The following is a 27,953-nucleotide window of genomic DNA, read 5'->3' on the forward strand; positions in this document are numbered from 1 at the left end:
GACAGGCTGCAAACCAGGTTCAATGAACCCACCGGTTAATGCTGTGCATCGGAAAACTGTAGTCCATCCAATAAAGAACTAAAGAAAATCCTTCTTTTAGATCCACGTGAAGAACAACTCGTCAACGTGAATGGAAAGCATTATAAACCTTCTCCCTTCTATGGAACTGCTATTAAGGAAAAAGTACTTGGGGTATTTAGAAATGGAGGCAGACCCACATTCAAAGAAAACTGGCCACAATAAATAGCCTTTCAAGGCTGCAGGTGAATATAAACACCACGCTTTAAGACAGTCCCCCAACAGGTCTCAAAGAAGAAGAATCAAGACTCGTATGTGCCAACACATGATTAAAAGCCAGACTGACTTTATTCTTATTCCAATGGTGTTCCCGTTGGAATATTTTTAAGATTCTTTCAAAAGCAAATTTCCACACATCCTCTCTGGATGTTTGCAGGCCAGGCAAATAACAATGCTACTGTTGGCTAAGAATATGATTCAATCGGCTTAAAGGCTTAAGCTGTCAGTATTTCTTGGTCAAGAACGCACAAGCCTATGGGCAGCTAGCTTCTCCTTCCCCGGCAGCTACTCCTGCATCTCCTTCCTCCCCACACCTACGAAAAGTGGGTTTGCTCACTCGGGTCCTGGAGTCTAAAACCACAGGACGACAAAAGACATAACAGTGGTCAGGGAAGCGTGGTACATGTCCGGGGCAAAGAACCAGAGGGAAGGATGCCTGGGCAGAAATAGCTATACGGGGCCAAGTAATAGAAACTGGATCGCATGACTCTCAGAAAATAGAAATCCTGGTACTTATCGACCCACACTTTGGGAAGCATAGCTAGCAGCCCAACAAACGCTGATTTAGTGTTTCGGTAAGGCTTTCACATCCTGTATTGCACTGTCTTGCAGGACAAAATGATCCTAAGGTAGCTGAGGCTGGAGATTTAAGAGGCTTTCCCGAGGTATGTCCCATGACGGGGATACCGACCTAACTCTCAAGTCATGCTTTTTCCTCTAGGCAAACAATTCCTAACCTCTGCAGAGCCGCTGATCCTCTGCACCTGGAACACGTGGGTACTCCTTTGCATGGGGGGCTCGCAAGTCCCCTGCAGCCCACCCCGGCTCAGGAATGGTGAGGGCAGGTGCTCTCTAAAGGTCCTTCCGGCACTCACATTTCATGGCATGATGAGAGCTTAGCATCTGAACTCCATGCTAACGCTCCATGTCTTACATAACTGCTCGCGTTTGCCCCCTCGTCCTGGAGTCTGAACATATGGGTCCAAGGCCACCCAGATACAAACAAAGGTTCACCTCTTACCATTTTGTTTACACCAGGAAAAAGTGCTGCGGGGCAAAGGTGACTCACAAGGGCATCCCTCTCTAAGGACACAGGGACATGCGCGCACACACACACACACACACAGGTCCTGTGATTCCATAGATTTATACTTACATCAGCATTTTATTTTCTTCCTGTCATTTACAAACCAAAAAAAAAAAAAAAATGGGTGATCTGGACGTGTCTCCCCTTCTAAAGTTCCTCACGCTTTCATTCAGCTGAATAACAGTGGTCTGATGGAATACTTCACTAGGAATGCAGCCTCCAAGCAAACCCACATAAATAGCACCCTTGCCCCGGCAGGCGCAGATGAAGAAATCCTGACATCTCTCCTTAAAAGCAGCAAGCTAAGCTGGCAAGATGCTGCCTCCCTCCTTGCCCCACCTCCTCCGCTTGTACAATAGGCTATTTACAGAAGGCTGAAACTGCCCCTTTGTCCCGGCACCGGCTGGGCAGAGCTCGGCCTCGGGGAGGAACAAGGGAGCGGGCGGCCAGACCGTGCACTGTTCTTTCAGTGTGCCACTCCAGAACCGCTGGCCTCGTGCTCCTTAACCCTGGCTGGCAAATCACCTAACGCTAGATTTGCTTAAGCCATCCCTTCCTGAACCAAAAGAGCAGCCGGGCTCCCCCTGAAGAGGGATGTATGGGAGCTCCACAGGGATGCCAGAGTCCACCAGTTAGAGAGGAAAAACAGAAGTCGCTGTCCAAACCCCATTCTATACAGGACCTCCAGACCACGGTCACTGCCCTGGGACCATCCTCCCATTCTGAGCATGAGAAAGAGGAAGACCACCCGGGGAACTCCGGGATCCCACACAACAGTGTGTAAGTCATCCCCCAAGGAATTAATTACTTCCTTCCACTGCCTTGAGTGTTTCTTTCCAACTAAGGATAGTAAAACTTTTTTTTTTTTTTTAAAGATTTTATTTATTAGAGAGAAAGAGTGAGCACAAGCAGGGTGAGGGGCGGAGGGAGAAGCAGACTCCTCACTGAGGAGGAAGCCCAATGTGGGGCTTGATCCAGGACGCTGGGATCATGACCTGAGCCAAAGGCAGATGCTTAACCCACTGAGCCACCCAGGCACCCCAAGTAATAGTAAACCTTAAGCGCGTTTGATTTCCATGAAAGTGATTCTCTGGGTCACCAATTCAACTTCCAAGAAGATTTTCAAAGGAGAAATGAAGCAGAGATGCTCTGCTTTTAGAAACCTAATTTATGGAAATATTCAAGTGAAGTTGAAAATTCTCTACTAAACCACTCCCACCCTGCCCATCTCCCCAAAGTCAGAAAGAGTAGTACATAAAGCTTTTAAAGCATCAAGCTCGACCAATTTGTAACCAGCAAGATTAGCGCGATACCTCACCTGTTCATATTGGCCACCAAGCCACAACTACCATATATGTCCCCAAGTGGTGAGATTCCAAATATAATGTGGGTAAACAGATAGGAACATTTACGGATAATGAAATGGTGCAATGCCTACTTACGACAGTTTCTGTATTCAGTAAGCTACATATATACTTAAGTCACATGACAAAATAAGTTACTTGAGAAGTGTGTGCTTTTTCCCTATTTACATTTCACTGATATTTTATTAAAATTCTTCGAAAATGCTTCTTCAAACAGGATTTTGTGCAGTCATGTGTGTGGCCATCACTGAACAAATTCTCCCATGTCACAGGAACGTATTTGTATAATGTTAGGACAGTTTAAAAAATGTGTCTGATGGGTCCATATTCATATAACTCAACCTCATACTTGACTGCTTTTTAAACTGACTTTTTAAAAGCTTTTGACAGTAATATCCACCATTTGCCTTTGTAAGGTCAAGCCTCCAGAAATAACAACCCAGCTACTGTTAAATTTCTTTGCCTTAGAAAAGCCTGAAATCAGTTAGGTGGGTTTTATGAGAACCCAAGACTAGGACTGGCAGAGGTGGTTTCGGGAAAGGGGCCTTCTCTACCTGATGGGTGTTCAAACTGAGGTGACCGACAGGACCCCTCACAAAATGAGAGCCTGGGTGACATATGATGACTGACAGAGTTTGGGGGAAACCCTCACCCTCTCTCGGGGCATGTACATTATTTACTCTTCATGTGTGGACCCCATTCAAGAGGCTTGGAAGTAAAAGACGTAACACAAATATACATATACAACATAGTGAAAAACAAGGCATCAGTCAGTGCAAAAGAAACGAGAAAAGAGGTCCACACCCTCAAGGAGGACCCGCATGCAGAAGACACAAGGGAGGCTGGTCCTCAAGGGATGAGTGTGGTCTCAGAACATTAGCTCTGCTATAGGGCACAGGGGCCAAACAGGATGGCGAGAAGCAACTCCCCAGCTCAACTCTAGGATTTTTGGTAAATTAATCTGGAAGGAGTGACAGGATTAAATTGGGTTCAGGAGAAGGGAAGGAAGACATTCAGAGAAATCAGTCTGAAATCATGATTTCTTTAGGAGCCATTGTGCTAAGCAATCACAAACATGACTAAATGCAATCCTCACAACAGTCCTCACTGTAGGGAGATGTTATGAGCTTCAATTCAAAGACAGGAGACTGTGCCCGGGAAAAGTTCAACGTCCTGCCCCAGCTCCACGCGAGAACGGGACTAGAGGCCAGGTCTGAAGGCAAAGCCTGTGGACATTGAAAAGCACGTGTTGCCACCGAGGCACGCAGTGATTCATATCTAGACAAAGGTGGGAGGCGACGCTCAGGATGACAAAGAGCCATGACACACAGGGCTTTGAAAAGCCGGGATCTGAATCCCAACGCTCATCAACAGATGGAGGGACACCCAAGAAGTGGTACCTGCAGACAACGGGGCATTATTCAGCCTTTAAAAAGAGAAGAAAATTCTGGTGAGAACTAAGCAAGATGGCAGAGGAGTAGGAGACCTGGTTTTTGTCTGGTCCCAGGAATTCAGCTGGATAGGGATCAAACCATTCTGAACCCCTATGAACTCAACAGGAGATCGAAGAAAAGAATAGCAACAACTCTCTGAACAAAAGAGCGACCACTTTCTGGAAGGTAGGACGTGCGGAGAAGTGAATCTGAGGCGATATTGGGGAGGATAGATGGCGGGGGAGGGGGCCTCCATCGGCCGCTTCTGGCAAGTGATAGAGCAGTGGAGCACAAAATCGGAACTTTTAGAAGTCTGCTCCGCTGAGGGATGTCACTCCAGTGGCTAAGCGAGGGGGGGGGGGAACCTCGTGGGACAGTGTGGTCTCAAGACCTTCGGGGTCACAGAAAGACCAGGGGTGCCTGAGTGCGGAGAAGCTCCCAGGTATTGGAGCAGGGAAGCCGGCTGCAGAGACAGAGCAGAGGAGTGGGCTCTCAGCTCGGGGTTGCCATAAACCGTGATCCGAGGCACAGTCGGGCCACTGCTCCTCCAGCAGGGACCCAACAAGTGGCAGATCCAGGGAGACTTCCCTTCCTCTTCCGGGCACCGCAGGGATCTGCTGGGTGTGGAGACTCCACATGGGGTTGTGTGCAAGAGATAGAAACCCTCGGTCACAGGCCGGGTGAGCAGGGAGTGCGGGCGGAGACCAGGGAGATGGGAGTGATTGCTTTTCTCTGGGGGTGCACTGAGGAGTGGGGCCCCAAGTTTTCAGCTCCTCTGGGGCGGAGATTGGGAGGCTGCCATTTTCACTCTCATCCTCCAAAGCTGTACGGAAAGCTTGCAGGGAACAAAAGCTCCCGAGAGCAAACCCGAGCAGATTACTTAGCCCGACCGGCAAGGGTGGGGCAATTCCGCCTCCGGCAAAGACATTTGGGAACCATGACAACAGGCCCCTCCCCCAGAAGATCAGCAAGAACAGCCAGCCAAGACCAAGTTTACGGATCAATGAGAATGGCAGAACTCCAGCGCTAGGGGAATACTGCACATAGAATTCATGGCTTTTTCCTCATGATTCTTTACTCTTTCAAAGTTAATTTTTTTAATTTTCTTTTTTTTCTTTTTTTTTTAATTTTTCTTTTTCCCTTTTTCAACCAACATCTTATCAATCCCGTTTTTAAAAATCTTTTTTATTTTTCATTTTTAGAGTCATATTCTATCCTTCATTGTAGTTAACCTTATTTTTGGTACATATCTAAGTTGTTCTCTCTTTAAAATTTTGGGATACAGTTTCTTCTAACAGACCAAAATATACCCTAAATCTCTAGTGTATGACTTTGTTCTAGTCTTCTCCTGCCTGATCACATTCTCTCCCATTTTTTTTTAAATTTCTCTTCTTTCTTTTTTCAACAAACTTCTTATCTTATCAATTCCTTTTATAAAATCTTTTATAATTTTCATCTTTACAGTCATATTCCATCCCTTCATCGTATTTACCCTTATTTTGGTACATATATAAGCTTTTCTTTCTCCAAATTTTGGGAGGCAGTTTCTGCTAACAGACCAAAATACGCCCAAAATCTAGTGTGTGGCACTGATCTATTCACCAGCCTGATCATACTTGATCATATTCTTTTTTTTTCTTTTCCTTTTTTTTCTTTTTTCTTTCTTTCCCTTTCTTTTCCCCTGGTTTCAGGTCTCTTCTGATTTGTTTAGTGTATATTTTTCTGGGGTCGTTGTTACCCTATTAGTATTTTGTTCTCTCATTCATTTATTCTCCTCTGGACAAAATGACAAGATGGAAAAACTCACCTCAAAAAAAAGAACAAGAGGCCGTACTGACTGCCAGGGACCTAATCAATACGGCCATTAGTAAGGTGTCGGAACTAGAGTTCAGAATGACAATTATAAAGATACTAGCTGGGCTTGAAAAAAGCATGGAAGATACTAGAGAAACCCTTTCTGGAGAAATAAAAGAACTAAAATCTAACCAAGTCGAAATCAAAAAGGCTATTAATGAGGTGCAATAAAAAATGGAGGCTCTAACTGCTAGGATAAATGAGGCAGAAGAGAGAATTAGTGATATAGAAGACCAAATGATGGAGAATAAAGACACTAAGAAAAAGATAAACAACTACTGGATCACAAGGGCAGAATTTGAGAGATAAGTGATACCATAAGACGAAACAATATTAGAATAATTGGGATCCCAGAAGAAGAAGAAAGAGAGAGAGGGGCAGAAGGTATATTGGAGCAAATTATAGCAGAGAACTTCCCTAATTTGGGGAAGGAAACAGGCATCAAAATCCAGGAGGCACAGAGAACCCCTCTCAAAATCAATAAAAATAGGTCACACCCCAACATCTAATAGTAAAACTTACGAGTCTCAGAGGCAAAGAGAAAATCCTGAAAGCAGCTCGGGACAAGAGGTCTGTAACCTACAATGGTAGAAACATTAGATTGGCAACAGACGTCTCCACAGAGACCTGGCAGGCCAGAAAGGACTGGCATGATACATTCAGAGCACTAAATGAGAAAAATATGCAGCCAAGAATACTATCTCCAGCCAGGCTGTTATTGAAAATAGAAGGAGAGATAAAAAGTTTCCAGGACAAACAAAAACTAAAAGAATTTGCAAACATGAAACCAGGCCTACAAGAAATATTGAAAGGAGTCCTCTAAGCAAAGAGGGAGCCTAAAAGTAATATAGACCAGAAAGGAACACAGACAATATACAGTAACAGTTACCTTACAGGCAATAAAATGGCACAGAATTCATATCTTTCAATAGTTACCCTGAATGTAAATGGGCTAAATGCCCCAATCAAAAGACACAGAGTATCAGACTGGATAAAAAAAAACAAGACCCATCGATATGCTGTCTGCAAGAGACTCATTTTAGACCCAAAGACACCTCCAGATTGAAAGCGAGGGGGTGGAAAACCATTTCCCATGCTAATGGACATCAAAAGAAAGCTGGGGTGGCAATCCTTATATCAGACAAATTAGATTTTAAACCAAAGACTATAATAAGAGATGAGGAAGGACACTATATCATACTTAAAGGGTCTATCCAGCAAGATCTAACAATTGTAAATATCTATGCCTCTAACATGGGAGCAGCCACTTATATAAGCCAATTAATAACAAAATCAAAGAAACACATTGACAACAATACAATAATAGTTGGGGACTTTAACACCCCCCTCACTGAAATGGACAGATCATCTAAGCAAAAGATCAACAAGGAAATAAAGACTTTAAATGACACACTGGACCAAACGGACTTCACAGATATATTCAGAACATTCCATCCCAAAGCAATAGAATACACATTCTTCTCTAGTGCCCATGGAACATTCTCCAGAATAGATCACATCCTAGGTCACAAATCAGGTCTCAACCAGTACCAAAAGATTGGGATCATTCCCTGCGTATTTTCGGACCATTATGCTTTGAAACTAGAACTCAATCACAAGAGGAAAGTCGGAAAGAACTCAAATACATGGAGGCTAAAGAGCATCCTACTAAAGAATGGGTCAACCAGGAAATTAAAGAAGAATTAAAAAAATTCATGGAAACAAATGAAAATGAAAACACAACTGTTCAAAATCTTTGGGATGCAGCAAAGGCGGTCCTAAGAGGAAAGTATATAGCAATACAAGCCTTTCTCAAGAAACAAGAAAGGTTTCAAATATACAACCTAACCCTACACCTAAAGGAGCTGGAGAAAGAACAGCAAATAAAGCCTAAAGCCAGCAGGAGAAGAGAAATAAAAAGATCAGAGCAGAAATCAATGAAATAGAAACCAAAAAAGAACAGTAGAACAGATCAACAAAACTAGGAGCTGGTTCTTTGGAAGAATAAGATTGATAAACCCCTGGCCAGACTTCTCAAAAAGAAAAGAGAAATGACCCAAATAAATAAAATCATGAATGAAAGAGGAGAGATCACAACCAACACCAAAGAAATATAAACAATTATAAGAACATATTATGAGCAACTATATGCCAGCAAATTAGATAATCTGGAAGAAATGGATGCATTCCTAGAGATGTATCAACTATCAAAACTGAACCAGGAAGCAATAGAAAACCTGAACAGACCCATAACCATTAAGGAAATTGAAGCAGTCATCAAAAATCTCCCAACAAACAAGAGCCCAGGGCCAGATGGCTTCCCAGGGGAATTCTACCTAACATTTCAAGAAGAATTAATACCTATTCTTCTGAAACTGTTCCAAAAAACAGAAATGGAAGGAAAACTTCCAAACTCATCTTATGAGGCCAGCATTACCTTGATCCCCAAACCAGACAAAGACCCCATCAAAAAGGAGAATTACAGACCAATATCCCTGATGAACATGGATGCAAAAATTCTCACCAAATACCTGCCAGTAGGATCCAACAGTACATTAAAAGGATTATTCACCACGACCAAGTGGGATTTATCCCTGGGCTGCAAGGTTGGTTCAACATCCGCAAATCAATCAATGTGATACAATACATTAATAAAAGAAAGAACAAGAACCATATCATCCTCTCAATAGATGGAGAAAAAGCATTTGACAAAGTACAGCATCCTTTCTTGATTAAAACTCTTCTGAGTGTAGGGATAGAGAGTACATACTTCAATATCATAGAAGCCACCTATGAAAAACCCACAGCGAATATCATTTTCAATGGGGAAAAACTGAGAGCTTTCCCCCTAACATCAGGAACACGGCAGGGATGTCCACTACCACCACTGCTATTCAACATAGTATTAGAAGTCCTAGCCACAGCAATCAGACGACAAAAAGAAATAAAAGGCATCCAAATCGGCAAAGAAGAATTCAAACTCTCACTGTTTGCAGATGATATGATACTTTTGGGGAAAACCCAAAAGACTCCACCCCAAAACTGCTAGAACTCATACAGGAATTCAGTAAAGTGGCAGGATAGAAAATCAATGCACAGAAATCAGTTGCATTTCTATACACCAACAAGACAGAAGAAAGAGAAATTAAGGAGTCGATCCCATTTACAATTGCACCCAAAACCATAAGATACCTAGGAATAAATCTAACCAAAGAGGTAAAGAATCTGTACTCAGAAAACTATAAAATACTCATGAAAGAAATTGAGGAAGACACAAAGAAATGGAAAAATGTTCCATGCTCATGGATTGGAAGAACAAATATTGTGAAGATGTCAATGCTACCTAGAGCAATCTACACATTCAATGCAATCCCTATCAAAACACCATCCACTTTTTTCAAAAAAATGGAACAAATAATTCTAAAATTTGTATGGAACCAGAAAAGTCCCCGAATAGCCAGAGGAATGTTGAAAAAGAAAAGCAAAACTGGTGGCATGACAATTCCGGACTTCAAGCTCTATTACAAAGCTGTAATCATCAAGACAGTATGGTATTGGCACAAAAACAGACACATAGATCAATGGAACAGAACAGAGAGCCCAGAAATAGACCCTCAACTCTATGGTCAACTCATCTTCGAAAAGCAGGAAAGAATGTCCAATGGAAAAAAGACAGTCTCTTCAACAAATGGTGTTGGGAAAATTGGACAGCCACATGCAGAAGAATGAAACTGGACCATTTCCTTACACCACACACAAAAATAGACTCAAAATGGATGAAAGAGCTAAATGTGATACAGGAGTCCACCACAATCCTAGAAGAGAACACAGGCAGCAACCTCTTTGACCTCAGCCACAGCAACTTCTTTCTAGAAACAAGGCAAGGGAAGCAAGGGCAAAAATGAACTATTGGGACTTCATCAAGATAAAAAGCTTTTGCACAGCAAAGGAAATAGTCAACAAAACCAAAAGACAACCGACAGGATGGGAGAAGATATTTGCAAATGACATATCAGATAAATGGCTAGTATCCAAAATCTATAAAGAACTTATCAAGCTCAACACCCAAAGAACAAATGATCCAATCAAGAAATGGGCAGAAGACATGAACAGACATTTTTCCAAAGAAGACAACCAAATGGCCAACAGACACATGAAAAAGTGCTCAACATCGCCCAGCATCAGGGAAATCCAAATCAAAACCTCAATGAGATATCACCTCACACCAGTCAGAATGGCTAAAATTAACAAGTCAGGAAATGACAGATGTTGGCGGGGATGTGGAGAAAGGGGAGCCCTCCTACACTGTTGGTGGGAATGCAAGCTGGTGCAGCCACTCTGGAAAACAGTATGGAGGTTCCTCAAAAAGTTGAAAATAGAGCTACTGTACGACCCAGCAATTGCACTACTGGGTATTTACCCCAAAGATACAACTGTAGTGATCCGAAGGGGTACATGCACCCCAGTGTTTATAGTAGCAATGTTCACAATAGCCAAACTATGGAAAGAGCCAAGATGTCCATCAAGAGAGGAATGGATAAAAAAGATGTGGTATATATATACGATGGAATATTATGCAGCCATCAAAAAAACAAAAAAAACCAAAAACAATGAAATCTTGCCATTTGCAATGACGTGGATGGAACTGGAGGGTATTATGCTGAGTGAAATAAGTCAATCAGAGAATGACATGTATCATATGATCTCACTGATATGAGGAATTCTTAATCTCAGGAAACAAACTGAGGGTTGCTGGAGTGGTAGGGGGTGGGAGGGATGGGGTGGCTGGGTGATAGACATTGGGGAAGGTATGTGCTATGGTGAGCGCTGTGAATTGTGTAAGACTGATGAATCACAGACCTGTACCTCTGAAACAAATAATATATGTTAAAAAAAAAAAAAAAAGAAGATAGTAGGAAGGGAAAAACGAAGGGGGGAAATCGGAGGTGTAGACGAACCATGAGAGACTATGGACTCTGAGAGACAAACTGAGGGTTCTAGAGGGGAGGGGGGCAGGGGGATGAGTTAGCCTGGTGATGGGTATTAAAGAGGGCACATATTGAATGGAGCACTGGGTGTTACACGCAAACAATGAATCATGGAACACTACATCAAAAACTAATGATGTAATATATGGTGATTAACATAACATAATAAAATTAAATTAAAAAAAAGAGAAGAAAATTCTGATACGCGCCATAACGTGGATGAACCTCGAAAATATGATATATGTTCTAGGGACTTCAAATGAGGCAAATTCGTAGAGACAGAAATAGAGGCTACATGAGTGGAGGGTGGGAGGGAAAGGGAGAGTTATTGCTTCACGGGTACAGAGGTTGTGTTTGGGATGATGAAAAATTCTGGAACTCCATAGCGCTAATGGTTACGCAATATTGAGAACGTACTTAATGCCACTGAATTGTATGCTTAAAAATGGTTAAAAGGGTAAATTTTATGTTATGCCTATTTTATACTAAGAAGTTTTTAACAACTTAAAAAAAAAACACAGATTTTGGTAACTAAGTGGATATAAAGGGGAAAGAGAGAAGAAATCGGAGGGCTGGGTTTTTGAGACCGGGAGAATGAACTGCGGAATGAGGTCCTCTCCTGTGTCTCTGGGTGAGCTCCCCTCCTGGCGCCTCGCAGTTCCTCCGCTGCGCTCCTGCCCTTCCCTGGAACCCACCAGAAAGTCCTCACTAGGCCTCCATGCCCACTCTGCATCCCCCTCCCTTGCTGTCTCCTTCACCTACAGCCCTTTCCCTGGCCCTGTTTTAAGATGTCCAGCCTTACCCACATAGGCCACTTTCTCTCATTAACTCGTAATTACATGACCTAGGAGGTCAGAAGCAGTCAGTCCTCCTCTGAATTCCAGGAGTATGTTCCTTGTAGCACCTCCTACTTTACACTTGTGGGGGGTGTATGCGTCTCTCTCTTTCAGGGCGAGGGCCTCTTCCCATCTGTCTTTCTATGCCCCTGATGCCTTGCCCAGAACAGGTGCTTCATTAACCGTTACTGAGCTATGAATGACCCTCTGTGATGCTGCCCAATTCTCTGCTACCCATCCCAGGAGGGTGTATTAATAGAACAATGATTCTTCAAAGAGAAAGGAGGTATTCAAAGTATTTCTAAACTTTAGCATTCTCCCTCTATACCCCACATTGCGGTGGCGGCTGCCATGAGCCCATGTGCTAGAAGGTGATGTGGAGGGGCGACTTAAAGGTGGAAAACCACTGATTTAAAGCTACATAAAAATACTCTCCTGCCCATCTTCCCATGATGTTTTTCAATTCTCAGACTGTTTCACTTATGTATAATGTCACCCAAGGTCACCAAAGGACCAGGGTCCTTTGAAGCCCGATGCGGGGCTCGATCCCAGGACCCTGAGATCATGACCTGAGCCGAAGGCAGACGCTTAACAAGTGAGCCACCCAGGCGCCCCAGACAAATACCTTTCTTAAGGAGAACTGCAAATGTCAGAAGAAGGGCTTGAGTCCAGAGCCTTACACCAGGCTGGCATCCAGCTTCTGTAAGCAAGTCTCCTATGACACAAAAGAGAAGCCTCGAAACCAGAGAAACTTCCCAGGAGCTGCTGGGGAGCGATGGCAGGACGGCAGTGAGGAGAGCCCTTGGACACGCCCAGGGCACCAGGCGGGTGGCCATCTGAGACGTAGGAATGCTGCAAGTAGGACCTGCCTGGCATTCTCCGGAGAGCAGGGAAAGAAAGCCAGAGAGTTCTCCTTCCATCACCCTTCAACACTGATATAAAGACACGTCACGTACAGCCACTTGGGAGAATGATAATTACAGTTTGCACTTGCCCAGTGAAGACATCCAGGCAATGTGAGGTGGCACGGACTTGGAGAAGTTTCCATTCGGAAAAAAAAAAAAAGTCCTAAGGGAAGCAAGAGTTTTCCATTGGTCTTCAAACATTGATTTAATTTTGTTAAGTGAGTCCTCAGAAGCCATGATGAGCCAGGGACGTTTCCTGGTAGGAGTTCAAGAAGGGGTAGGCTGGGCGGAACAGGCCTCAGTCAGTCGCCTCACTTGAGCTGATGGACACAAGACCCGCTGGCTAGGCCAGCCCAACCCTTCTGCAGGAACCGAGACAGAAGAGCCTTCTGTGGGTCCGGCTTCCCACTCATCCACTGGATCCAATAAGGCATGATACTCAGTTGACATGTGGTACAGGGAGAGCCCTAATTATGCCTGGAGGACTGCATTTTAAGAACATGACACCATGGTCTGGGGGATAGGGCAACCCAAGGAGAGACTATTATGACAAGAGCTAGGGAAGGAAATATAATTCAGAACGTACTCTCCACCTTCCTGGCCTGCGATGAACTACAAAGCAAGCCCTGAGACAGGAGGCTCCACCTCCTAACAGGGAAAGAACTTAATAGGAAAGAGGACAAATGTTCTTTTACAAGAGCCACAGCTGGACCCAGCGAGGCAGGAACTCCTCTCCACTCAGGGCCCTGGGACGGGAAGGAGGGCCCATTTGTTTGAGAAACTGCACACAGAGAAGGTACCCAAGTCCCGGGTTCCCCTCAGACATTGTGTCCAAGAGAACACTAGTCTCAGAGGCAAAAAGTTCATTGTTCTGGGTACCAGCTGTGTCCGACGAGCTGCAGAATCTTGCACCCGCTTCATTGCTGCCTGTGTGGACCTCAGAGGGGATAAAGGAAGGATGGGAAGAGAGGAAAGGTACTCCCCCTTCTGTCACCAACACCACGGAGCATCTCCAAGAAGGTGCTAGAGAAAGCAAAAGGTGGCCACAGAGCCCTGACTCTGGGGACTCCATAACAGGATTCCCACCTCCGTGCAGAAACTCCAGAGGACGGCACAGTGCAGAAAGAAAACAAGCAACATTAGAAACTGTCCGTTCTACGCTTGTGCCCCATAGGTATTTGTGACTTTATTATTCTATGTACCTTGCTGTGTTATTATTATTATTTTTTTATTTCTCAAGATAATGGCCTCCAGAAAATGGCCTAGCGTGGCAACCTCTCCTCTAGGAGAGTGACAGATGGGTAGAAGCCCCTCCCAGGTAATACACACCAAGGCTCTCACCGTCCGCCCTGTGTGGGGCCCTGGCGCAGCCACTGACCAGCTACGTGGCAACTTCCACATAAGGGTCCCTTTGAGAAAGGTCCCACTGCGAATGAACAAAATCGCAGGGGGAAAAAACCACTCTCCCTCGTCCCTTGCCAACAGAAGGCCAACCGCATGAGGACGCAGTGCTCCAAGCTCTTCCTCTGCCTTCGACGAGTTTAGGGTATCAGTGAAAACAAACACACCTGCAGGAAAGATTTAACCAAACTATCCAGACAGAAGGTGAAGAAGTAAGCAGTGGAGGGCTTCGGGAGGGAGAAAGCAGGATGGATGGGCCTGAGCGTGGAGGCAGGGCCTTCTAGAGAGCCTGCTGGAAGCAGGCAGAGACGGTGGGGGTGGGGAAACAGCCTGAGAGCCAGCCCAGGCTGGCTGGGGGCGGGAGGGGGCAGGGGTGGCTGGCTCGTTAGGAACCACGGTGCCACAAACCGGGGTCACGGTCACGCCGCCAGGGCTCAGGCTAAGCCGCAGCTGGCTGCAGAAGCTTGTCCCCCTGCAGCGGGGAGTCGTCCACAGAGTATCCCGTGTCCCCACCAGGACGAGGCCTGGTGTGGGAGACAGAGAACAAGGCCCAGTCCTTGCTGCACACAGAGGTCGCGACGATCAAATAGCAGTGACCTGGATAAGAAGGCTGAAGGCACACAAGGTTGGGTAGAGTTACTTACACCTCTCAAAATAGACTGCGGCTTCAGGGGGACTGATAAACCAGAGGGACGGCTTAGCCGCACGGGCTAAGTGGGAGACGGAACACAGACAGACCTCTCCCCACACAGAGGAGGGCCAGCCACTCACAGATGGGGACGCTTTTGAGTGTTTACCGATTTCAGCACGGAAATTAATTGTTTCATTTAATTGTCTGTGTCCCTAAAAAGCAGCGATGAAGGGAACCTACCAAATATCCTTAAGCGGTGGGCTTCCTCAAGATCATACGGAGCCTCTGAAGAGCGTGGGACCCCATTGTGACCTCTAGATGTCGTCAGCTCCGTGGGAGACCTCAGTGGTGGTGCAGGAAGCGACACATGAGACACAGACAGGGTTGAAGGATTAAGCTCATTGTAGGTGGAGGGAAGAGGGCGGGCTTGGTGACAGCCGCGGGACAAGAGCTAGAATAACACCCAGAGTTTAGGTAACAACAAGAGGAGGTGGGTGGCCCTAGGAAGCTACAAACAAAGAAATCCAACAAGTTGCAGAGGACTGTTGAAAAATGACGCTGTGTTCAAAGGGGAAGGAAGAAAAAGAGATGGTCTCATCCAGCTATTACCTACTTCCAACAAGTGACACGAGTTTGGGGTCTCTATTTTCCCCTTGTGTTTTGTTTAAATTTTATTATGAAAATGTCCACATGGATTCAAAGGTATATAGAATAGCATAAGAAGGCACTACGTGCCCCTAATCCCAGCTTCAGCTTTAATCATGATCAACATTTTGTGATCACTGTCTCCTTTTACACCCATTAAAAAAAAAAATGATTTTAAAGCAAATCCCACACATCTTCTCATTCAGGTGACACTTTCGAGGCCCATCCAGCACGATGCTCCTTCAGCTCTGCGAAAGGATCTGCTGGGAGTCACGCTGACTGACACATTCCCTGCGTCCTGCCAACTGACTAAAGGTTTCAACAAAGAAAGCCAACCTAAATATTGACACAAAGTGCCATACCCAGCATGGTATTTAATTGTCACACAAGGAAAGGTCCATAAGTCCAATTTGAGAATATTTACTGTGTATGCACTCTATATCAAACATTGCTCCAGCCTCGGGCGACACAGTAGTGAATAAAACAGAAAAAATAAATAAAATCTTTGTCCTAGGAACGCATGGGTGGCTCAGTCAGTTAAGCATCTGCCTTCAGCTCAGGTCATGGTCCCAGGGTCCTGGGATCGAGCCCCGCATCGGGCTCCCTGCTCAGTGGGGAGTCTGCTTTCTCCCTCTCCCTCTGCCCCTCCCCCTCCTCATGCTCTTTCTCTCTCTCAAATACAAAATGAAATATTTAAGAAATAAAAAATAAATAAAATCTTTGTCCTGATGAGGCTTCTACATTGTTAAGTTTTGGTCCAAAGTCAAAATATACTCTGGATTTAACATGACTCTTCTGACGTCTGAGGCCAATTTGACGTGAATCACAACCTAGTTTTGCAAAGCAGCTTTAATCCCCCCTTAACTGACAAACTGAGTTCTCCCTCTCTCTCTCTCTCTCTTTTTAATGGCATTTATAGGTATCTTGCCACGCTGATGTAGAGAAGGAGTTTATTTTCTGGTTCTCTAAACTTTTTAAAATGCATCCAAAATAATAAATAAATGTGTGCTTAATATGTAAATGCACTCATCTATGAACTCTAGACATTTGCAAATATTTTCTGAACATTGTAAAATATACATATATGAAGTTATGCTAAAAAATAAATATCTACAGAAGTTCTTTTTTTTTTTTTGAAGATTTTATTTATTTATTTGAGAGAGAGAGAATGAGAGAGAACACATGAGAGGGGATAGGGTCAGAGGGCAAAGCAGACTCCGTGCCGAGCAGGGAGCCCGATGCGGGACTCGATCCAGGGACTCCAGGATCATGACCTGAGCCGAAGGCAGTCGCTTAACCAACTGAGCCACCCAGGCACCCTCTACAGAAGTTCTAATACGTCCACTCTGCACGGTGGGTGGTCTACCCCCACTGCAGGGCACGTATGCCCCATTTTGGAGACTACTACTGAGCAGTACCTAAATTCTCTGGGCGCCTGCCTGGCTAGAGTCTCTGCCAGTTCCTGAGTATGAGAGGCAATAAATAAAAGGGCTAACTGGAGCACCCTGAAAAGCTTGCCACGGCTAGGGGGCAGCGTAACAGTTGCGGCCAAAGCCCACACACAGACTTCCCACCTAAGAGGGAGACAAAGATACTCAACGTTGCCCATGAGGGCAAGAAGTGTTCTGGAGAGGACAGGACATTGCCAGTGACGTCACTGGCCAAGCGTGAGAGCCCAAATGGACTGGGCCAGTTAATCTGGAGGAAGGAGAATCAAGACCTCAGGGCCACAGCCGACCAAGAGGCTGGCCTCATCTGAGGAGGCCTCTTCTGGGGAGCCCCTAGCTTCAGCCCCTGCCTCAAGGGCCAAGGGTCTTCAGTCAGCCTACACTCTAGAGAGGTGTTAGCATTGGTTGTGCTTATCTCTGAATCCTGTCCGGAGAGGAAAACACTGGCTGGCTCTGGCTTCGGAGTCTAGCCTGACTGGGCTGCCAGCCACACCTCTCTGGATCGCGGTTCTGTCCTCTGGGAGGTGGTTGGCTGGACTGCTTGACAGGCATGTTCCCTGCCAGCTCCACAATCCCGGGTACCTCAGAAGCTTGCCTGAGGCACAATGTGGGTAACTGTCCCTACAGAAGGAACAAATAGCTATCTGACCATTTCACTAGTAAAACATAAACAAGGTATGGTTTTAAGTAGAAAAACCAGGTAAATGAAGACTACAGTACAGTTATGTAAGATTATCTGGAACTTGACACTGATCTGCCTGCCTCCCACATCCTGCAAAGCCTACAACCACCTGCTGCTCGAAAATCTCTGAAATACCCTGAAAGAGATACCCCAGATGGACCCCTAGCCACTAAGTTCAACTCGATGAAAGTTCAGGCTCTGGTCTAGTGATTTTTGATGCTTGATCATAATACCCAAACCTGGAACATTTAAATGTGTATTCTTGTCAGTGACCCCCTTCTATAGGACACCTGACCATCTGAATGTCTCCTGGTCTCAACCAACCATCAGATGATATTAAGTGCTTACTCACGGTAAGGTCCCATGTTAAATGCTGCTGAAAACACACAAATGACAATGACTAGGTCTATTAAATGCCCAGGGCCTAGAATGTAGCTGAGGAGCCTATGTGAGGGAGCAAGATATGTTCACATGAAAGGCAGATGAAGGAGGGAGGGAGGGGTGCTATTCCAAACAATGAATAACCAGTAGAGCCAGGCATCAACCTGGGAAAGAAGTAGGCCACTGGCCCAGAACAGGCTCAGGAGATCCTTGGATGAACCGGGCACTAACTCTTCCAAATCTGATTTAGGGGTGGGGGCACTTGGGGTGGCACTTATTTCTAACCAATATGGGAGTGTTTCGGCATTTTATCCATCCTTGTGGCTGCTGGTGCACCCCAGCTAACTGAATGTCAGCCTAGGGTTCCAGTGAGTGATCTGGAGTTTCTAAGGAGCAGGGCTACGAGGAAGGAGGGTGCAATGAGGAATTGCAGACAGGTCATGCTAAATGAACAGGGTCCATGAGGCCCTTCCAGGACATAGGAAGTCCAGTCAGGCAGAAGAGAGAGCTCATGGAAAGGGTTTTGGGATGCAGAGATCTTGAATGCAACCCTGTGCTTCCAGAGTCTGCTTTCCAGAAGTCCCAGGATGTGGTAGTTTGGGAGAGGCACGGGAAACAGCAAGTTGGAAGCAAACTCTAGAAGTTCCCAAGAGCCAAGCTAAATAAAGACTTGGGGCTTTCTAGAGGAAGCCCTGGAAGGCTTCTGAGCAGAGGAGGGATTCAATCAGAGTTCTGCATTAGGAAAAGTAATCACCCTCCCTCTTTTTTTTTTTTTTTTTTAAATGAAGGGTCTCTGCTAAACCAGAGGTGACGTGCTATGGATTGGCAGTGATGCCGAGGAGAAAAAGGAAGAATGGGTATGTGTTGTGCAATACTGTACAGAGAGTAAATTAGGAAAAGCAGATTGCAGGGCACAAATCAAGGAGTACATCGAGATCCGGTCATTCCCCGAACCGGCCCAGGAACAAACTCCACTGTGTGCCATGGCCAAAGGGGAACACAGGTTGTGTAACCTGGGCTAAGTCATCCATCTCCCACACAACAGGTCTGCCCAGGGAGCAAGTTAGGCTATTTCAGTGTTCTGGGGGCCTGGGGTCATTTGGAAGTCCCTCAGACCGGGGTGACCGAGGAAGCGAGCATACATGTGTGAGCTGGGGTTCCCTCCCCTCCCCCCTTCGACCGTGGCAGTCCTGCTTTTGTATGCTATCTTGGGGTTCTGCCTAAAATTTTACTAGAAAAAAGGCACCTGCACCCACTACACGATACCACCATTGTGCCTTCAAACCCTGAAAATTCACTATTCTGTTCTCTTGTCTAAAACATGCTGAGAAAGTCTGTTTCTGGTAAAAAGCACCCTAAGATATGCAGCAGAAAGCAAATCTGTGTGTCATGGCGAGGCTGATCTCTTCCTTAAGTGAGTGGCGCTTGACCATCTCTGCTAAGCTTTGGTCCCTGTTCCCAGCCATGCACTCTCTTCCTTCCACACACTTGATGCATTAACCATGCGCCTCAACTGTTCGCCCATCTTAGGAGACCCACTTCCAGGGCAGGCAAAGCCTTTTACTCTTTAATTCTCTAGAAAGTCATAGCTGTGTAGCAGGTGATCTTGCCGCTCACCAAACCAAGCTGAACCAAAATTGTTGTCATTTTCAGCACTCTGGTGGTATAAGACAGAGTGTAAAAGTGAGACAGGGAAATATCAAGGAGCAGTGACATGGAAAAAGAATCCGCTCTGTCCTCAGTCTTGCCACTAGCTGGGTAACCTGGAACTTTCCAGATACTCCTGGACTAGGAAACTTTCAAGCTCTAGGGAGGCAGCCGAGCCAATTAATTAGGAGCTCTGACCCTGAAGCCTGACTGTGTAGGTTCAAATCCTGGTTTGGGCGACTTAAGCCCTGCACCTGTTTCTATATCTTTTGTAAAATAGGGATAATAGTAGGACCTCCCTTGCAGGGTTGTTGGGAAGATTAACTGAGTTAAACACGAGAACCACTGAGATCGGGGCCTTGCGGGGTTGGCTGTTATCACCACCTATCATGCCCTGAGCCTGTCCCTGCCCGGGCTGTGGCCACAAGATTAGTAAGCTGATAACTGCCCTGCTTTGTAGGTGACAGCTGAGCCTTGAGGGAGAAACTAGTCTCTGCAGCAACTTTCTCTTTACCCTAGTTATTAAAAGAATAAATGGTATTCGAGGTATCTGGGCCTTAGATATACAGATATTTCTTTCATAACAAACCTGAGGGGGGAAGTACCCATTTTTTCCGCAGCCAAAACTGTGCACATGGACAGATAATACATTTATCAGAAGGCCTTCCCGAATGAGGAAATGGTATAAACAGCAACCCACATTTCCTCCTTTGATGCCCTAATTTTTTCCATTTCTCTCTCCAGACCATGAAATCCTTATTTCAACAGCTTCGGACTAGAACACATGAACCCAAAAGTCCATTAAAATCATTCACCAGCAAAAATAATTTTCAGGGGGCGCCTGGGTGGCTCAGTTGTTAAGCGTCTGCCGTCGGCTCAGGTCATGATCCCAGGGTCCTGGGATCGAGCCCCGCATCGGGCTCCCTGCTCCGCGGGAGGCCTGCTTCTCCCTCTCCCACTCCCCCTGCTTGTGTTCCCTCTCTTGCGGTGTCTCTCTCTGTCAAATAAATAAAATCTTAATAATAATAATAATAATAATAATAATAATTTTCAAATCATTGTCAATTTCAACAGTTTTAGAGCAGAACATGCCCTAATTTTTAAAAAAGATACATTTAAATACATGAGAAGCTTGGCAAACTGTTCTGAAATAGTTATTCTTAAATATCCAACAATATTGGATTGAGCCTGGGCGGCTCAGTCAGTTGAGCGTCCAACTCTTGATTTCAACTCAGGTCACCATCTCAAGGCCCTGGGATCAAGCCCCAGGTTAGGCTCCGCACTCAGCAGGGAGTCTGCTTGAGGATTCTCTCCCTCTGCCCTTCCCCCTCCACATACACACACATGCGCCCTCTCTCTCTACAATAAATAAATAAATCTTAAAAAATATATATATCCAACAATAGGAGAAGGGTAAATAAATAGGGACATATCCCATATACCACATTATGCAATCATCCTCAAAACTCATTTTTTGAGGAGCAGGTAACAACATGGAAAAATGTTCACAATATAACTTAGGTGATTCAAATTAAGTTATTAAAATTTTTATCTTCAATTAAAACTATATGCTTAAAGTAAAAAAAAAGTTTATAAAAACACAGATAGGGGGCGCTTGGGTGGCTCAGTCGTTAAGCATCTGCTTTCAGCTCAGGTCATGATCCCAGGGTCCTGGGATGTAGCCCCAGGTCCCCAGGTCGGGCTCCCTACTCAGTGGGGAGTCTGCTTCTCTCTCTGCCTCTCTCCCCGCTCATGCTCTCTATCTCTCTTTCAAATAAATAAATAAAATCTTAAAAAAAAAAAGCTCTCAGAGCCCCTTTAAGTATGACAATGTTTAAAACTAAATTCAGCCACTGGCAGCTTCAGATCAGCTCTGTTCACTGAGATGTAATCTCCAGGAGTGAGTGTCAAAGAAAAGTGACCCTAAGATGTTTGTCTGCCTAAGCTGGAGTGATAACCTTCAGTAAAAACTCTGGCACCTTCAGTCTGTCTCCTCTGACTGACCTGCCTGTGAGAGAGCAAGGCTTGAAGACCAAGATTTCAGGTTAGGCCACAGGATACCAACAGCTTGGAGCTGCCTTAAAGGAAGTTCCTCTGTATTTTTTAACACAAGAGTCTAACCCATTGCATCATCCAAACAATACTGTTCATAAAACATTATTAATGGATCCTAACTCAACGCAATTTGGATATAAGAGAGAGTAAGTGCAAAAGAATAATGGACATATGCTTTATGTGGCAAACTTGCATAATAAATTCAGCAACTGACCTTAAAAATTATATATTCATCTCAGGTTACTGAGTATCAACAGAAATTACTAGTATTCTTATAGTCTTGCCCTTTCCAGAAAAGTGAAACTGGAAGAGAGAGAAGAGAAATCCCTAACTATGATGACAAAACAATCTGATCTTTCCCCGGCCCCTCCTCTGAACACGTCTGTTTTCCACAAGACAGCTACATCAAAAACGAAAGATGGAGTAAGGCCTGGACATGAGGCATGACACTGTGGCATTCGGGGACACTTTCAGTTCTTTCAAACTTCATTCAAAAGAGAGATAGCTATGAAAACTCTACCTCTATGATGCAAACAGAAACCCGTCCCTACCTGCATTTGTCCAAAGTAGCTATCTCTTAAATGGCCCAAATTAAAAAGCCCAGAGATCTCTTTTTAGTCAGGCTGCCTGCGAGAATAATAAAAGTACTGCCAAAATATGCATAACAGAGACAGGAAGGAAATAGGTCAAAATGCTTATAATTGTGAGGGAAGGGTGATTAAAAAAAAAAAGTCTTCTCTGTTTACAGTAAATGCAGAAAACAGATCTATAATATGTGGTCTATAATATATCTATATTATTTTAAGTGAGGAAGGGAGGTATGAGGTTTGCTTCTTTTAAGGATCTTCTTTTTCCAGTCACAGAATCTTAGCTCACTAAAGACTTTAGCCTAATGCAGTCCTTCCACAAATAAGGAGTCAAGTTTCAGACTGGAAAGGGATTCTCCCAGTTGAGTGAGGACAAGAAAGAACGTCTCCATAGACTGGCTCCACCGTGATGGGAAGCAAGTTTTCCTTTAAAAGTTCGACCTCCTCGACCCCACTCATCTGCCAATCTAACCTGCCATCTCCACTTGAAAGTGCAGAATCAACCAGAAATTTTTGACTGACGTTTTGTCTGTGTTAAGCAAATAACTGTTTACACTGAGATAATCACAGGTGAAATTTGTGTGGGAAACTGTGAGATGTCATGTTTTTCTCATGCTAAGCAAAGACAAAAAATAAATAAATAAAAGGAAGGATATTGACAGTCGGGGGCACTCTGGATACTCCTGCACCAAGAAGATGCTTTTTTTTTTTTAAAGTGTCAACTTTAAAAGGCAAAGAGCACTTTTATAATGGTCTTAATTAAGCTCCATAACCTTGAAAGTAGGTGGACTGGGGCAGGGGTCTGAGATTCTAACCTACACACTGATTATGATTAGTGTCTGTCTCTAGGTTCTAGTCCACGTGTCCATTCAAGTCATTTACCACCACTCTTCGTCTACGCTGCAAGGAGATAGGTATCGTTTCTGCTTCCTAATTTCAAGACACCAGGCTTCGGACACCAATGACTCCAACACGGCTATGTGCCGCGGCTATGGGCACTGCTCTGGAGACACCGCGAGAATTTCTACATTTGGCAACCGGCTTTTGATGCTGCATTTGACCCTCCTGCAAGCGCTCCGCGCAGGGGCCACCATCACGCCGAGGTAGCAGGACCGTCCGTATCCGATGCTTCCAGACGCGGTCCGAGAGCGCCTCAAAAACCCCTCCACGGGGACAGGAGGGACGCCCGTGTCCGAGACACCACCGGCCCCAGCCCCGCGGGATCATCCCTCGCATCTGAAGCTGGGGGTCCGGCTTCTGGGCCGGGCCGGTCCCCGCCGCCACACAAACAGGAGGCCGGTCCCGCGGCGCGCGTCACCCGGACCCCGCCGTGCACCAGCCCCGCGCCCGCGCAGCCCGCGGGAAACGGCGGCGGGGCATCCCCGGCTCAGGCACAGGAAGCGGCGGCTGCTCCGGCGGCCCGAAGGCCTCCGCTGCCGCGGGAAGGGGAGCCGAGGGCAGAGGCCGGAGAAGCAGAACGTCCCCGGGAGCCGAGGGGAGGCTCACGCGCCTCCGCTGCGGCCGCCGCCTCCCGGGCTTGGGCCGGCGGGGCAGCCTGAGCCCCCGCCGAGACCACCGGCGCCACAGCCGGAAAGGACGCGGCTCCCCGCGGCAAGAGCACTCACCTCGGCTGGCCGGGCCGCTGCGCCGCCGGCTGTCACCGCAGCCCACTGTCTGTCCAGCCCCGGTTCCGGATGCTATTTAAGGGCGCCGCGGTAGCCACTGCGCCCTGGCTGCGCCCCAGCCTCTGCCGCTGCGGAGCCAAGCTGCTGCCGGTGCGCCGGCCACGCCCGCCCCGCCGGCCCCGCCCCGTCCGCAGGCCCCGCCTCCGCCGGCAAGCCCCGCCCCCGACGCGCGCCCGCCTCCCGTCTGGAGAAGCGCGAGCTGGGCTGCCTGCTGGCGGGTGCAGGGAGGCGGCGAGCGAACTCAGCAAGAGTCGCTTCGCGTGCCCTCGCTTTCATAGCGAATCTGTGGAAGGGCAAAGGGTATATTGTAGGGCCTCAATCTAGAAGCCCGGCCGGCCTTGGGGTCCCGTTGCTACGGGGACCGGAAGACGCCCTTTCACGACTTCCACTCCCAATTGCCTGCCTTGCTCACTGACTTCTTGGCGGACCGGGGCGGGGCGCATTACAGCGGAATGGAGACCCAACGTTTCTCAAGGGCAATATCCACCTGCCAAATTCTTAGGGCCTGTGTATCTTACTTAGCCCTGGCTGTGGTTCTGAGGGTTTCTGCATCCGTGCGATGCCCATTTGGCATGAACATTTTCCAGGTCCTATCCCAAATGTTACTTTTCCTCCTAACACCTGAGGCCTGCCAGTGTCCTTAAACCCTAATAACCGTTCGGGTTACGGTGGTACTTGCGCCCAGTATTGGGAGGAGGGCTACTATCTAGTACTTCTTTGAATTTGAAGAATGAGAAGCATTATTGTGATGATAAACCCCTCTGATAACAACAGCTACAGTTTATTGAAACAATTCACACACATTGTCTTCTAGAATCTTCATCATAACCCCATGAGGTGGATGCTGACATGATTCCCCATTTACAGATGAGGGAGAAACTGAGGCACAGAGGTTGAATGCGAGTGCGGGCAAAACCGCACTCGGAACTCAACGCAGTCGGCTTCCAGAGCATGCACATAATAACCACCGGACTACATTTTGTCCTTACGTTTTTGTGAGCCTGTGCTCACTGGAGGCCACAAGCATATCAGGTTGACTTGAGCAAGTAATATCCTAAGGACTTTCCTCCCAAAGTGTGCCGGGCACCATAGAACAGTGATGGTGAGGGCAGCCCACACTCCAGTGGCCTCTGTAGCAGCTCAGTGCTCTAAGACCCCCTTCTACACATAGACTGCCTAAGATTAAAAATGGACTCCACTTTCCTTTCTGTTGGTTTCCATTTGGATAATCCTTGGTTTCTCTGCTCAGGTCTCTTCCTCCTCACCCGTGATTTCATCATTTTAGCCTCTTCATTTTTCTCTTGCTTCTCCAACCCATTCAGTCCTTCAGCCCCTCCTTAGGCACTTCAAAGTTGTCTGCTGTAGTGGTTTGTCAGGGCTGCCATTCTGAAGGATCACAAAGCAGGTAGCTTAGACAATAGAAATGTATTGTCTCATAGTCCTAGAGGTTGGAATTTCAAAATCAAGGTGTGGGCAGGGTTGGTTCCTTCTGAGGGCAGTGAGGGAAGAATCTGCTTCAGGCATCTCTCTTTGGCTTGGAGAAAAGGGTCTTTTCCCTATGTCTCCTCACCTGGTTTTCTCACTGTATGTGTCTGTCTCCATATTTCTTCTTCTTATGAGGACACCAGTCCTAGTGGATTAGGGTCCACCATAAGAGCATTAACTTGATGCCTTCTGTGAAGACTCTGTCTCCAAATAAGGTCACATTTTGAGGTACTGGGGGTTAAGACTTCAACAAATAAATTTGGGGAGAGGATGGGATGCAGTTCAACCCACAACATGTGATAGCTGTCACTGACCGTCTTCCCTAACCCTTCCCCCTCCAAGACACTTTTCTCCTCATCGGTATGCTCTTCCTTGGTTTCTAGCCCTAATGCAGGTAACTGACCACCTGAGAGTGGGAAAAGCACACAACCAGGGATTACATCTCAATTCCTACTCTCTCTGGTAAAGCTGTTGTGTGACTTAGGGCAGCAAGTTCAGGTTTCTCCTCTGGAAATAAAGGGACTAGATGAAATAATTTCTCAGATCCCTTACAGTGCTAACACTTAAAAAAAAAAAAAACTTATCTCCCTAAAAGTTTCACAATGTATGGGGTTGTCCCATAACCATGAAATAAAGACTTTGAAGGTAGGCAGTATTACACAGTGGTTAAAAGCATAGGCTTCAGAGTTGGGCATTAAGCCCCATCTCATCCTCTGTAAGACAAGAATAATGGTACCCACCTTAGAAGGGTGTCAGCCCATGGCCTCAGTTTTCTCATTAAATGAAGGTTCCAGACTCCATGGTTGGGGGTTTCATTTTGTGACTCGGGAAGACGTAGGAACACAGTCTTAAGTCTCTTTTCCACCTACTTTTTCCCCCAGACGTTTCTGTAGCCACCAGAACAAAAGCCAACTGGATGTTGCAGTGGAGTAAGTCTCCTAATGGAAGTTTGAGTCTCTGATCAGTTGTTCTCAGCCCCATTTTGGCTTGATTTAAATGTTGTGGCTAATTCTGGCTAGATCCAAATCTATTGAACACCAATTGAACCATCTTCTAGAGAAGCTAAAGAGAGTCAAGGTCCTTTTTGGGACAAGCTGAGGGACAGGTTGACCACGATCTTGTCTCAAAAGCTCCCACTTGTGATTGCCAACTGTGGAGTTGTGACTATTATAGATCTTCTGTATCTACTGCTTTTGAGCATGGTCATCTGAAGATTAGCCACATCAATTAATAGTGGCCAGTGTGCTTTTAATTCCAGGATAGTTAAAGAAAGGGTTGGCATCAATGGCCGGGTGCTCCTCACTCAGTCTGTTTTGAGGCTGTATCTATGTCAGGCATATATCCATCTCCCCCATGAAACTGTTAATGCCTAAAGAGCGGGCACTGTGTGCCATGAATCTCAGATTTGCTGGGCTTCCAGCAATAGGGAAAAAGGATGTTTCCACCAAACTGACACCGTTCTGTAACTATTGGTGATTATCACGTGGTCTCCAGTGGCCCTCATTGAAGCCATAGTCCTCCCTTCTCCCATACCCCTTTTATTGTTAACGTGCATTTGATCCTCTGATTTCATTAACTTTATGAGGGCGAGTTAGTCTATAGCTCTCTAGGCAATAACTTCCACGGGTGTACCCCTCTTCCCACTGGGAGGCTCCCAGAGGCTCTCCGTGGCTCCTGTCCAGCTGGATGGAAATACTTGCAGGTTAAGAGCAAAGGCTTGGAGTCAGACTGCTTGGATTCAAATTCCACAACTCACTGGTTCCTTGGGCAAGAAACCCTCTAATCCCTAGCTTTCTTTCTTTCCTTTTTTTTTTTTTTTAAGATTTTTATTTATTTATTTGAGAGAGAGAGACAGAGACAGAGAAAGCATGAGCAGGGGGAGGGGCCAAGGGAAGAGGGAGAAGCAGACTCCCCACCGAGCAGGGAGCCTGACACCGGGCTCCACACGGGGCTCTATCGCAGGACCCCGAGATCATGGTCTGAGCCGAAGGCAGACACTTAACCGACTGAGCCACCCAGGCACCCCTAATCCCTAGCTTTCTTATTTGCCAAGTGAGTATAATATTGTATGGCATCCAATCTAAGTCACAATCCTTTGTAAGATGAATCATTATTTTATGTATCTCTGAGAAAGAAAAAAAAATGCTCCACATTCTAATTACAACATCACAGTTGAGAAATGCACCCTATGTTGCTTAGCTTTTACTGCATAGCAAATCTCCTTAAATCTTGGCTTAACATCTGCCTTCGACTCAGGTCATGATCTCAGGGGGGTCCTGGAATCGAGCCCCTGCATCTGGCTCCCTGCTCAGCAGGGAGCCTGCTTCTCCCTCTCCCTTTGCCTCCCCTGCTTGTGCTCTCTTGCTCTCTATCAAATAAATAAATAAAATCTTTAAAAAAAAAAAAAGAAAATAAAATCCTGTATCTGATTCCTGAATAAACACTGGGTTAGATATGGTTAGATAGGTAGATGATGATGATGATAAATAGACAGGTAGATAGATAGATAGAGATGGACAAAGAGATAGATATGCTTGGAGTA

The 27,953-nt window shown here is 45.9% G+C and overlaps 1 protein-coding gene across 2 annotated transcripts in view; it reads right to left on the reverse strand.

Annotated features, from left to right (window-relative positions):
- The window catches only part of ACSL1 (acyl-CoA synthetase long chain family member 1), a 71,003-nt gene extending 46,984 nt beyond the window's left edge, over positions 1-24,019 (reverse strand). For both annotated transcript variants that reach the window (XM_021694263.1, XM_021694265.1), the window contains exon 1: positions 23,867-24,019. The gene's annotated coding sequence lies outside the window, so the exon portion shown is untranslated. The remainder of the gene's footprint in view (positions 1-23,866) is intronic.
- Between the last annotated feature and the right edge of the window lie 3,934 nt (positions 24,020-27,953).

This window comes from Neomonachus schauinslandi, chromosome 2 (genome assembly GCF_002201575.2).
Source record: "Neomonachus schauinslandi chromosome 2, ASM220157v2, whole genome shotgun sequence".
NCBI classification, from domain to species: domain Eukaryota; kingdom Metazoa; phylum Chordata; class Mammalia; order Carnivora; family Phocidae; genus Neomonachus; species Neomonachus schauinslandi.